The 13,436-nt window shown below is 49.5% G+C and overlaps 1 non-coding gene across 1 annotated transcript; it reads right to left on the bottom strand.

Moving 5' to 3' along the window:
* Positions 1-4,600: 4,600 nt before the first annotated feature.
* TRNAE-CUC (transfer RNA glutamic acid (anticodon CUC)) lies at positions 4,601-4,672 on the bottom strand. The gene has a single exon. It is a non-coding gene; the product is annotated as a tRNA-Glu (tRNA).
* Between the last annotated feature and the right edge of the window lie 8,764 nt (positions 4,673-13,436).

The raw sequence follows: 13,436 nt of genomic DNA, 5'->3' as shown, positions 1-13,436 counted from the left end.
TGGGGGAATTTTTATTTTTTACTCTGCATACTTCTGTATTGTTTACTCCTTTACTTTTGGCATGTATTATGGTGAAATTTAAAAATATTTGGAAAACGCAGAAAGTGACTTGAGTGTGCGTGTGTACACGTGAGGGCTGTGGGTGTGTTTCTGGTTTCACGCGCCCCGTGGAGTCCTCCGTGGGACACTTGCTGAACTGAGAGGCCCCCTCCTTCTGCTCCTTTTCCTGCCGCAGCAGCTCGGAGGGCTCAGGATGTGACATTTAGCTGACTGTGCTGCCTGCCGCCGCAGAGGCCCCGGGACCAAGGAGGGCGGGGCGGCTCCGTCTGCTTCCCATATGGGGACATTGTCTGTCCCTGCCTGAGGGCCACCCCCCTCCTGCCTCACATTGTCCCCTTGCTGTCTCCTGCTGGCCCAAGCCCTGGCCTGCCTCTTCCCTTTTCATTAGCCTCCTAGTGGCAGCCCCGGGCAGGACACAGTGGGCTGGGAAGGGGGCTGGGATTGGGCTTGCTCTTCTCCAGCCTTGGAGCCCCTGGCCAGCTCACCCTGGACTCTTCCCAGCCCAGTGTCTCAGCCTCACGTGCACACACGCGGTGCATGTGGAGGGAGCGCCATGCTGGGCAGGGCCGCTGGCTGCTCCAGTGACTCTGCTGGCCCTGGCTCAGGCCCCAGAGGAGAAGTGGGGAGGGGAAGGCCACAGTTGCCTCCCATCCCCCTTGCAAAATAGCCCCTCACTTTGTGAATCTGGGCCTGATGCGAATGAGGCTGGGGTCCCCTGCAGTTATTCAGGGCTGAGGGCTGCCACTTTAGGGACAAATCTAGGGAGTGGGGTGGTAGGAGGGCATCTGCCACTCTGGCAGTGTTCTGACCCTGCAGGAGGGGCCCACTGGGGCTAATCTAAAGGACAAATTCCCACAAAGCCTCTCTCCAGATATTCAAGGACAGATCATTTAACAGGATACGGTGTCCGGAAGAGACCAAAAGACACGCACCAAATGGCTTCAGCCTCAGCACACTCTCAACCCGAAACCCTCACTGCAACAGGCCAGACTCCTCAGCTACTCTCATCAGATGGTATTCATCCCGCCTCTTCACAGTTCTCTATTCTACTCCTTGTTCAAGGCCTGGGTCCAGCCTCTCCTCTTCCAGACGCTTCCCCCAGCCCACCTTGTTCTCCTGAACTTCCACAGCACTTACCGCTGAGTCCATGCCCACAGTTTCTGATTCAGCAGCTGAGGGGGCCTGAGAATCTGCATTTCTAACAAGTTTCAAGATAATGCTGATGCTGCAGGCCAGGACCACACTTTGAGAACTACTGCTTTGACCGATCCCTAGGGGTGGGGACCCTTAAGGGGAGATGGGAGGGAGGAAGGAGGGTTGGGGAATCCAATCCAAAGGCAGAGGAAGCCTCCTTAGTTTACATACCTACACACGCACTCCGGGTGTATGTTGCTTAGTGAAAAGAACATGGAATTTCAAGCCAAGAGACCTGGCTTATCTGCCATTCACTGGCTCACTTGCTACCAGGCTTTGTACAAATCATCGATCTCTTTTAGCCTAAGTTTCCTCATCTGTAAATGGGGTGATAATAATCCTGCCTTAGAGTTTATAGAGAAGATCTATAAGATTATACATGTGACAGTGCTTTGCAAACTCTAGGAGCTAGACGGGTATTAGCTTTTACAAGATTGTGAGATTTATTTCTGTTTATCAAACACACAGTGTTTTACAAATAGTAACTAATTTAACCTTCAGAATAATCCTATAAAGGAGGAACTGTTATTATTATTCCCATCTTATAGATGAGAAAAGCGAAGTTAAGTAACTTGCTCCAAATCATACAGCTAGTAAATGGCAGAGTTTGGATTTGAGCTGTCTGGCTCCTAGCGTACTCCCAGCCACTGCTCTATGCCACCTCCATGTTGGCCTATACTTCTGTCAGCCTGTGCATGTGTGCATTACTCAAGTTTAGAAGAGGTTCTGATTTACTTAAGTGTTTACAAGTGTGTGCAAAGTGTATATAATGTGATGGTATTAGTAATAGTAATTAGTTACTGAACATTTACTCCATGCCAGGCCCTGCACTGTGGCTATTATTGAATCCTCTCAGTCCCACAAGGTAGATCCTATTATTATTCTCATTTTCCTTTTGAAAAATGCTGAATACTAACTTATCTGAGGTCACACAACTAGAGATGTAAGGAGCAGGTAGGTTTAAATGGATGCCTTCAGAACCTTTGCCCTTAACTCCTATGCAGTACTGAATATGACTGTATGATCAGTGTGGGTATATGTATGTTGGGGTGTGTTTAAATCTATCTCCCTATCTATCTATCTATCCATTCATCCACCCATTCATCCATTCATTTATCCATCCATTCAGCCAGCCAGTCAGCCAGATAGACAGACAGACAGACAGCTAGCCAGCCAGTAATCTCTACCTATCTATCATTGGCAGCTGAGTCGTTGCCCTGGGTCAAGTTTTGTGGAAGCCAAGCTGTGGGAGACTGGAGGAGAGGTAAAAGAGGAAACCATGACCTCTTTCAGCTGGCTCAAAAAAGATCGAAGTTCCTGTCATGTGTTCCCTTTAGTTCGGAGTGCCTGTAAGGGACAAAGCCCTGTCCCAGTGTGCAGGGGGAGAGTTCTCAACCAAAAAGATGGATGCATCCTCTTCATCATTCCCACCGACCCAGGCCAGTGACCAGGCACCAGATGGGCACAGAGGGAACTCATCACACTCTTCAGAAGACAAATCGGGAGCTGACCATTTATCCATTAGTGTCAGTGCTCATCCAGAGGACTAGAATTTGTACACTGGAATCCAAACCAGTTCATATCTTCGAGAGTGATTTCCTTCATGATTCTCCTTAGCACTTACTAATTTTTGGGACAGGGTGCTAAATCTGGTTTTAAACAGATAGAAAGCTGATAGGAAGAACCGAGTTAATGCTTCAAGGAAAGTGGGACTGGTGGGCAAAAGAATAAAATGATTTGGGAGACAAGAAGGGAACTGACCAGTATGACTAATAAGTTACTTTGGGGACTGGGGGCCAAATCACCTGGGTGTGATGGGGTAAGTATTATTTTCTATCTTGAAGAAAAATGTGTGATGTTTATACTGTCTCAGAACAAATAGGCCTGTGACTGATGGATAGTTTACCATTCATGTAGCTGGTTTCATGTACTTTTGACAGCTCAATCAGGATTCCAACAGTTATAAAAAATGATTTTCTTCTTGGAAGTTGCAGGAGGGAAGTATGTACCCCTCGCCCCCGCCCTGTGCCCACTCGCGCTATACTTCTGAGTGAGGAAAGATGGGATGTTCAGAGCAGCACGGGGAGTGGGAAGAGGCCCCTGGGTGCCCCTGAGTCTTCCTGAGTTGGACAGGGGGTGTCTCACTTCTCAAGGGCTGCCTTGGGACTCTTTGGCTGAACTGAGGCCTGGAGGGCCATTCAGGAAGGTCCATGAGCCCTCACTGTCTCTAGGACTGGGATGGGGAGGGGACTGTAGACACGAGGAAGTGGAGATAAGCCCACGAGAAACCGAGAAGAGTCAGACCCAGACAAAGACTGGCCTTGAGGCCGTGTGGAAGATTTGGATTGCGTGTGGATCCACCTGGATCCAACCTATGACCAAGCCCCTGTCTCAGCTGACCTGCTTCCCGGCAAGAAGGGTACCATGAGGATGGAGAGAAGGGCTGTGGTCTCCCAGCCTTCAGGCTGTGGTCTCCCAGCCTTCAGGCTGTGGTCTCCTGGCTTTCAAGTGGTGGCAGCAAAAATGACAGTGGCCAAAGCAGGAAGATGGAAGGTAGGAGGTCGTATTTTGCCATGTGCCCACGCCCAGGGCCTTTGGGTTTGGGTTCATCCCCTTTAAAACTATTTCAAAATAGAGAAGTCTAGTTGGCACCAAAGATCAGTTAGAGGCTGATGAGACAGTGAAGCTGGAAGCACAGGATGGTCTCAGCCAGGTTTGGAGGTTTTGCCCACACTGGGGCAGGTGACAGGTCTGAGAGCCCCTCAGAGCTAGCACTGCCCACTTACCTGGCACAGACCTGCCACCAGACATGTCGTCAAGCCTCTAGCCTATGACTTTGGTAGGATTAGTGGGATATTCAAGGTGACTTTCACGGAGGCAGCCTCAATATGTGACTCAGCCCCAAGTACACATGGGTCCTCCTGAAGAGTAAGGCTCTTCCCATACTTTTTTCTGCATCACCCCCAACCTGAGCAGGTTCTGGAGTCAGGCCACCTGGGTTCAATCCTTTCCCTTCCACTTACCGGCTACGTGACCTTGGACAAGCTGCTTCTCTCTGTGCCCACTTCCTTCATTTACAAAATGGACATGATTGGCCCGTTCCCAGAGGCTTGCTGAGAGGAGTCCATGAAATAACCTCCTGTACTTGTTTAGGACAGTGCTTGGCACATTGAAAACACCCACTAAGTCATCATTACTTCTCCACCTCCCTCTTTTTCTAATTGCTATCCTATTAATATCAACCATGAGCTAGGCATAATTTAACACGAATTTACCTTATTTATTTATTTATTATTAATTAATTAATTAATTTTTTAGCCATGCCACGTGGCTTGCAGGATCTTAGTTCCCCAACCAGGGATCGAACCTGGGCCATGGCAGTGAGAGTGCCGAGTCCTAACCACTGGACCTTCAGGGTATTCCACCTTTTTTTAAATTAAAATTTTTTTTTTACATAAATTTACTTTAAAATGTATGTCAAGCACTATAGTAGGTGTTGAGGATAAAGTAGTGGGTGCCTATCATGATATTATGCAGCATTTATTGAGCACCTACTCTATGCCGAAGCTCTACTAATTACTCAACATGCATGACCTCATTCACGAAGGTCCTTGCCTTCATGAAGCTAACAGTTTAAAAGCTTTTTTTGTATTATATCTCATGACGTCCTCACAAGAAATCCATGATGCAGATGTGGCTCCAGTTCTACAGAGGAGGAAATTGAGACTGAGAAAGTTCAAGCAGATTGGAGATAATGGGACTTAGATTCAAACCCAGCTCTGTAGCCCAAAACCCATGCTATTTCCACCACACCACGCCTACATTGCCAAATACTGACAAATTAATTGCCATGCCTATAAAAGGATGGGTCTCATATCCAGGGTATATGCTCCTGTATGTCTGGACACCCGAGCCTGGATGTATCTCTTTGAATGGATACCTTATATTAATAAGTGTAGAGGATGTGTGTGTAGCTGTATTTCTGCATCTTATGCCTGAAGGGAGACTTTTTATGTAACTTTGTGGGGTTGTGCAGCTAAGTGCAGCTGTGGTCTGGTGAAGGGTCAGTGTAACTATGTGAGCAGGGGTGTAGGGGTGTCTGCTTAGATGCCTGTTGGTCTGTGTGGCTATGGTGTGCTCAGATTGTCAGTGGGTTGTATTGGGGTGAAGGGCTCTCCAGACTCTCCCCTTAAAGGAAGGGAGAGAGGTGCTGGGAGCCAGGAGGGGGTGGTCTTCTGGATAGACCCTCCTGGGTGGGGACATCCGCTGGGCCTGGGCCTTGCCTGCTGGCTCCAGTGCCTGGTGCTGGGCTTCAGGCTGAAAGCTAGAGATGCTCATTTCCCCTTAAACACTGCAGATGAAGGTCCCGCAGTGGGCATGGGCGGGAGGGCGCCGTGTCGCTCACGTTACAAATCAATTCATTACCGGCACTCGCAGTCGCCTCCGATCTTCAAGGATCGGGGGTTTGATGAAGAGGTTTCATTTCAAGAAATAAACCTTTTAAATTAACCAAGAGATGAGGGAAATTTCTTTATTTAAAAAATGCTCAGGCCCTGCTGGCTTTGTTTTCTCTCTCTTATTAGCATTGTTATTAATAATCCTACCCTTTCTCTCCTGTGGATGGTTCACCCTGTCGGGGAGGCAGAGCGAGCCACTCAGACTTGGGGGCAGACCCCTGGCCCCAGGCACCTCTGGCCAGGCCTGTCTGCTCCACCAGGTCTCCCAGGTCCAACAGTGGGGACCCACCCAGGCTCCTATGCTCCAGACAGACTCTCAGGCAGGTGGCCACGAACCTGCTGTGTGACCTTGGGCAAGTCACTTGACCTGTCTGTCCTCAACAGCAAGACGAACATAGAATCACCAGTTTCTACAACTGGACCTTAAAGATAGGAGTTTAGCCTTTGCATGTTATCAATGAGAAACCAGGCTCAGAGAAGGCAAGTGAGTTATTTAAGGTTACACAGAATCTTCATAGCAGAGATGATTTTGACATCTACCTAATTTCTAGTCTAGTTTCTACTTGGAAACAAGCATTTGGATTTGTGGTCTGTAAGTTACCAAGCACCTTGATACACATGATCTCACTGGATGTGTACTAAAAACTTAGCTGTATATTATCATCCCTCTTTTACAGTGAGGGAAATGAGGTGCTCTGGGAATGCACCAGCCAGAGTTTTGACAGGAAACTTATGACATACCCTATTGGGTTATTTGAGAAGAGTTTCATAAAACAACTATTTACAAAGGTATGGAAAAGGATTGGGAAAAGTACAGGTAATGGTGCAGTATCCTGGGGCTGGCAACAGTGGAAAGCCATGACTAACCCAGGTCTAAAAGGAACAAAGATAGAGATGGAGAAATGTGGCCAGAATCAGGAGAGAGAGAGCTGAGTGGATAGGTGGGGAGAGCTATGGCCTCAGGTGGGGAGATGCAGCCAACCGCAGCAACCTGGGCGTGAGGGAGCCAAGGAAGGAAATACCCCAACTCCCCTCTCCTCTCCTTCTAGTCAAACCCAAGGGGGCCAGTGGATGCAGACTGTGCAGGCCAGGCTCCCGGGCACAGAGCAGGGTGGAGGAGGGTGGCAAAGGATCTAGAGGGCAGACACCCAGGGGGATAGCAACTTGCCAGTAAATGGCAGAGAGAGGATGTGACCTCAGAACTCCTGAGCCTAAGGGTCTCCTAAGTCCAAAGCCATAGTCTTTTCTGTCACCACACTCGGACCCAGTGATACCTGACCCTGCCTCATGGAGTTCTGCACAACTCAAATGCAATGCTGGGTCTGGAGGTGTAGCCTAGTATGAGGGACGGCTGTCCCTCCTGATGGCCACTCCAGGAGGGACCAAATGCTGGCATCGAGCAATGACAGCTAACAGTATCTCACTTCCCAGAGAGCAGGTTTGCATCAGAACAGGGACCTTCCGGAAACCCAAGGCTTTCACCCAGCCAAGTAGCCCGTGGGGTGTCCCTGGGCTCCTTTCACAGGCCCACCCTGCCGACAAAGGTCAGCCCTAAAAGTCTGCACACCACAGAGCCAGCACAGGGATCAGATTGAGCAGATGCCATCCCCCTTCACACAGACAGAGAAAAGTGGGGCTCATAGAGGACACCACCCACTGCTTCCTTTGGGGTTCACTCCCCACTTGATGTAGGATGGGTTGGAGGATCCCAGAGAAACCCAGATTAGAGCCTCTTTTTCCTTGCCATCCCCCCCCCCCAAGGAAAACTAGGCTGACAGATTAAGGTCATGGGGAAACTTGAGAGACAGTGGCACCCAGAAGGGTGTAGAGCTCAGTTCTGGAGGATCCAGGGCCTGGGGACACCAGGGAATCTGAGGTTCTACAAACAGGGAGAAGGAGGGGATGGAAGTTATCAGAGGCGGGGCACAACCAGGCTGTTTAAACTCTATTTTCCAGGTCCCATCCCAACTGGTATTTACAGAGTCATTTCTTAGGGGGGCGGGGTCTGTCTTCCTGTTTAAAACAAGGCTGCCCAAGGCCAGGACTATGTTTTTCATCATCAGACTAGGGGTCTCCGGAAGTGGAGCTTAGCTCATCCTCTGTGTGGCCTCCTAAACTCAGTCCAGGGCTCTGATCTCAGGTGGGAGCGTCAGCTCAGCAGACCTCCCCATCAAAGGACCGCAAACCCCAAGGCTCCCTCTCCCTTCCCAGGTGCCCTCCCAGTCTGCCCCCGCTGCAGACTGGGGGAAGGAGGGAGAGGAGGAGAAAAAGGCCTTCCCAGCCTAGGCATAGACCTGCCCAGGTGTGTGGGGGACCAGTTCACCATCTCATTAACGTGGAATTGTTTTTAGGTTAATAATCTTGCGTTAATTTCCCCTTAAAATATTGTCTTTGACCGTTAAATGCTCACACTGTTATAAAAAGAACGTAATAAATGATCTTGAAGCAAATTCTCCTGCCAAATGTCATAATTTATTTGCATAATTAGCTCTTAATTTTAATTCAATATGCAAATCCACGCTTCCTTTTCATTGCAGCCGCCTGTTTCCCAGCCGGGTGGCCATGAATTTACTGTGACACTCTCTCCACGGCTGTCAGAGGCCGGGGTGGGGAGGCAGGTGCCTTCTGGGACTGGTGCCTGGAGGAGGGGTTCAGACACACAGACTCAGATGGACAGGCCCACAGGTCCCTGCTACTTGAATGCAGGCTCCCAGGATGGACCGGTGTGGACAGTGGGATACCAACATGCAGACTGGCAAGTGCAGAGACCCACCAACACTTTGCTCAGGCAGAGACCCAGAGGTGAAGGTGCAGGAACCCAGACTTATAAGCTGACACATTAAGAAACCCATGGACACCCTAGGCACACTACACAGGCAGAAACGTATGAACACTGACTCCCATGAAGTCCCACGGCCTCCTGGACCCAGACATATGTGCTGACACTCAGACACATGGGCACATCCAGATATACCTACAGATGTGGATGAACTCAGAGACCCAGCCTGCGAGCAGAGGTGCATGGGCACAGAGAGCACTGTTTGGATGGAGAGGTCCCTGGGCCTAGATACAGATGTGCAGAGCCATGCTTGCCAAGACACCCAGAGCTGGGAGACCACATCTATGCATGCATACATATAACAAGACACACCATCCCAGACAGGAACTGGACAACCCTACAGAAAAGCCAGGATGCTACGTGGACCCCCTGACGCAGGTAGGACTTGGCGTTCAGGTCTCCATAGTAAGCATTCTGAGGCCTTGTAGGGCCTGTGGGAGGAGCACTGAGCTTAGAGTCAAGGGACCAAGTTCTCGTACCAGCACCACCTCCCACTTGTTGGGAGACCTTGAGCAAGATATATCATCTTTTTTTAATTAAAAAACTTTTTTTCATCTTTTTTTAAAATAAGAGCTTTATCGAGATATAATTCATCTATTTAAATTGTACAAGTCATGGTTTTTAGTATATTCACAGGGTTGTGCAACTATCATCATAAGATGTTTTAGAACAGTTGAATTATACCCCCAAACCCTATACCCACTAGCAGTCAGTCCTCTTTTCCCCCCACACCCTCTCTTCCCCCAACACCCCTTCCCCACCCCCCAGCTCTAAACAACCCCTAATCTACTTTCTTTCTGTGTATAATTGCTTATTCTGGACATTTCCTATAAAGGGAATCATACAACGCATGGCTTTTGGGGACTGGCTTCTTTCACTTAACATAATGTTTTCAGTATTCATTCATGTCGTATCATGAATCCGTACTTCATTCCTTTTTATGGACAAATATTCCACTGTATGGATGTAGTACCACATTTATTTATGCATTCGTCTGTTGGAAATTTGGATCGTTTCTACTTTTTGGCTGTTATGAATAATGCTTCTATGAACATTCTTGTATAAGTTTCTGTGTGGACCTATGTTTTCATCTCTCGAGTTTATTCCTAGGAGCGGCACTTCATTGTCTTAGAGTTTGATTTTTGCATCTGTAAAATGAGAGGGTTCACTCTAATGGAAACTCGAAGGCTTATCTTGTTGCATTTGTTTATGATTAACATGGCATTTTCCGGCTGAGGTTATGGTTTTCTCACACAGCCAGACACACACAGCAGCTCAGATACATACTCACACACACACACACACACACACACACACACACACACTCACCAACACGGCCACCCAGACACTTAGCCACAAAGGCACAGGTGCACCCAAATTGACCTAGACCCCCGCAGGAACCTATCCCTGAGTTCAGGGCCTAGAGAATAAGATAGAAATGCAATTGGAGAGACTGTGAGAGCCACAGGGAGGGCCTTTCATGGTGAAAGGAGGGTAAGTCTGAAATTTGGGAGAAGGAGGTCAGCCAACAAGATGGAGAAAAAAGGCAGAACGAGAGGGTGAAGTGTTAGAGATGGGGAGTTGGGGTCAGGATCTGGTCTAAACACCAGGACACTTGGGTCCCATTTCCCCAGCTGTTTCTGCCTTATCCCATTGACTAGGTTCCCCTTTGTTTCCCTGCTCCCTCACCCTAGAGGAAAACTGACCCCTCCCCACCCTCCAGCCACCCCCACCCCCCCCACCTTCTACAAGCTGAGGAGACAAAAGGGATCCTTTTCCAGGATAATTAAGCCTCAAAGACAGCAGCTCCTCCCAGGAAACTGATCGGGTTTGCCCTGAGAGAGCCCTTTAGTGTGGGAGGGGAGGAGAATGGAGACAGGGAGAGACAGAGAGATGCCTAGGAGACAAGAAAGTGAACTCAGACACAGCTGACACTGATTCCTGTGGCCATGTACTGCCTGTCACAGAAGTTTGATCTTTAATTTTCCCTCTTAGGAGAGGGGTTTATGAGGTTAGGGGGCTGATTAGCTGTAGACCCTAATACATGGCCTCTCCATGATCACAGAAATCCTGGGTATAGATGAGTGGAAAGTGTCTGAGCGTGTGTGTGTGTGTGTGTGTATGCGCGCACACTGTTATTATGGACGTGTGTTGATGTTGTTGCTGTGTACCAGTGTGTGAATGTGTGTCTGTCTCCAGCCCTCATGGGCCCCAAACTCCCACCCATGCCCCCCTGCAGAAGATTCACTGTGCGGCCTCAGCGGAGTTTCTAACCTGGAGTGATCACTTTCCTGATTTGCCACTTTAGTACTCTTGTTAATGAATTTTTAATCTTCTTAATGACATTAAACACAGAAAGTAATTAAGGAAAACAAGTTTGAAACTGCTGACTTCAACCCTTTATTCACAACTATTTAATGTAGAATTAATTTAATTTTGCCCATTATTCAAATGAATGCGCTACCTTCTCCTCGGCCCCAGGCCTGTCCCCTTGCCCCGTCCCCACATGCCCAGAGACACCCTGTGGCAATCACCCAGTTATCATCTGACCCGAGTGGGCGATGGTTTCTGTGTGACACATCCATGCCGGGAACCCGGGTGTGAGGACTGAGCCAAATTCCTGGAGGGTGAGGGGCAAAGAGTGACCTCTCTAGGTCGAGAGAACTGAAGACACTCAGGAGGGCTCAAGGAAGACAGAGGGAGGCCTGAAGAGATGATGCTAGAATGGCGAGGACTCCCCTCCATCTCAGATTTCCAACCCTACATGCTCAATCATCAGCCCCCAGGAGCTCGGTGACCTATGCACACAAATGCTTGGATGATGGGGGACCTTCACATTCACATGTATTTGGTATTAGAATATTTAAATCTGTTGACCTCAAGAGAGTCAGGTGTTTGGAGGCTCAGATGCTGAGGTCCCATGAGTTCCAATTTCTGGCCATTTTTCAGATTTTCATTTTCAAAATTTTAGAAAAAGAAGCTCCTCCCCCTAAACCGTAGGCCTGAAGCCACTATTTGGATGGATGAGGCCAAAATGGGCAAGTAATAGCTGTTTGAAACTGGGCTTAAAACTGACCCAGGTCTTAGGAACAGAAACCATGCTCCAGGGCAGAGCCAGCCAGTCCCTGAGCCTGAATGGGTTTGGCCTCTATCTTCCAGAAGGGGTTCTTAACCGGCCTCTGAGCCCTGGGTGAGAAGGAAGAAAGGGTCCAAAGGAGCCCTGGGAGTGCCCCTGGGAGGACCTCAGTGTTCTCACAGTGGGGGGAAGCTGGGAGAAGAGAACAGCTGCAGCCCATCTCCCCCAGCCTCTTGACACCTGCCCCAAAAGGCCCCCCGACTTCAGCCTTGGGTCCCAGATCTTGCTCTGTGTGAGTGTATATTGTACATGTGTGAGGGCAAAGACAGGAGGGGTGGGGTAGATATGACCTTAGAAGGCAACAGAGGGGAGTGGGGAAACCTCAGCACATGGCCTCAGGCAGATGTGACCTAAATCCTGGCTCTGCACTTCCGCTTGACTTTGGGCAAGCCCTGACCTCTCCCTTCCTCCACTCTGAAGTGGGGAGACAGATCCCTACCTCGAGGAGTTGTTAGGAAGAATAAGTGGGAATCACAGGTGCAATCCCAGCACATTGCCCAGCCTACAGTGTGATTCTCCATCAATTCCTGGCCCATTCCCCGCCCCCACCGGCCCCACCTGTGGGGAAAAAGGAGACTCCAAGAATGTGCCAGAGAAGGAAAACTGAGGGCTTCTGGGGCTAGAGGCCAAAAGAGGGTCTCAGGAAGCCATGGATTTGCCTAGATGTGCTGAGAGTGGCGAGGGAAGCCAGCATTGGAGAGCTTCCTCCCTCTAATCCCTTGAATATCCCCAGAAATATTCCTTGGAGTCATTCCCCTGAATTCTATTCCCAGGAGGGGTTTTCTCTCTTCTTCCCTCCCACTTACCCTTTCTTCTTGTCTCTTTTCTCCAAACAAGCCTCCCCCAAGTGACTTCACTCATCTCAGCTCCTGGAAGAAAACCAGCCCTAACCTTGTGCACACCTCCCAGCCCAACTCTGCACTGAGCCATGACTGGGCCTGAGCTGATGCAGTCTCTCTCGCCTCTTCCTCCCATTCCAGGGACTTTATGGGCTGAGACGCTGCCGGCTTGCTCACTTCTCCCTCTCTCCCGCTCCTCTCTCCATCATCCTCCAGGTCTCTTGCCCCTCTTTCTTTCCTCCCCTGCCACGGCCGGCCTTGCTCTGCTCTGTGTCTGTCTCCCCCCACCCCCTCACAGCCTCTCTCTTTCTTGAGAGACCATGGATTCTAGAACACTACACCTATCACTGTCCAGCACACACTCTCAGGAGAGGAGAACTGGCAGAGGGCACTGGAAGGACCCCACCTTGAGGGTGCCCCAGGATGGAGACGGTCCTTGAACCCAGCTGTTCAGCTCCAGGAAGCCCAGAGCTGGTGTGACCTGGGTCTCCTGTCTCCCAATTGCTCTGCCCACTTCCCCTCCTTGCTGACATCCTGGGAAGGGCCAGGCGGGTTCTGAAGAAGAGGACCTGATCCCTCCCACACGTACTCACCACCCCAACTCTCTCACTCATAAAACCCTCTCACAAAGGCCCACGCTATCATACACACACACGTACTCACATACTGGACAAACTCGCATCTCACTTACACACAGACACAAGTATGCATGGGCACAGACACACACAGATGCAGGCACACACTCACAGACACACACAGCGGCCCCCCCAACTCACACAGATGCATACGCGCACATACATACACATGCGGAGATCCCACAGGCGCCCAAAAGCACAGGGCAATGATTAATGTCCCCTCAGAAAAAGAAATTATATCGAATAAATTAAACTACTGTGGCAGCAAATTGAAAA

The sequence above is a fragment of the Aethalodelphis obliquidens genome, unplaced genomic scaffold (genome assembly GCF_003676395.1).
Source record: "Aethalodelphis obliquidens isolate GAN/ISIS:26980383/991018 unplaced genomic scaffold, ASM367639v1 scaffold11, whole genome shotgun sequence".
In the NCBI taxonomy this organism is placed as follows: Eukaryota; Metazoa; Chordata; class Mammalia; order Artiodactyla; family Delphinidae; genus Aethalodelphis; species Aethalodelphis obliquidens.
The sequence above is the reverse complement of the archived record's forward strand: the minus strand, read 5'-3'. Positions and strand labels throughout refer to the sequence as shown.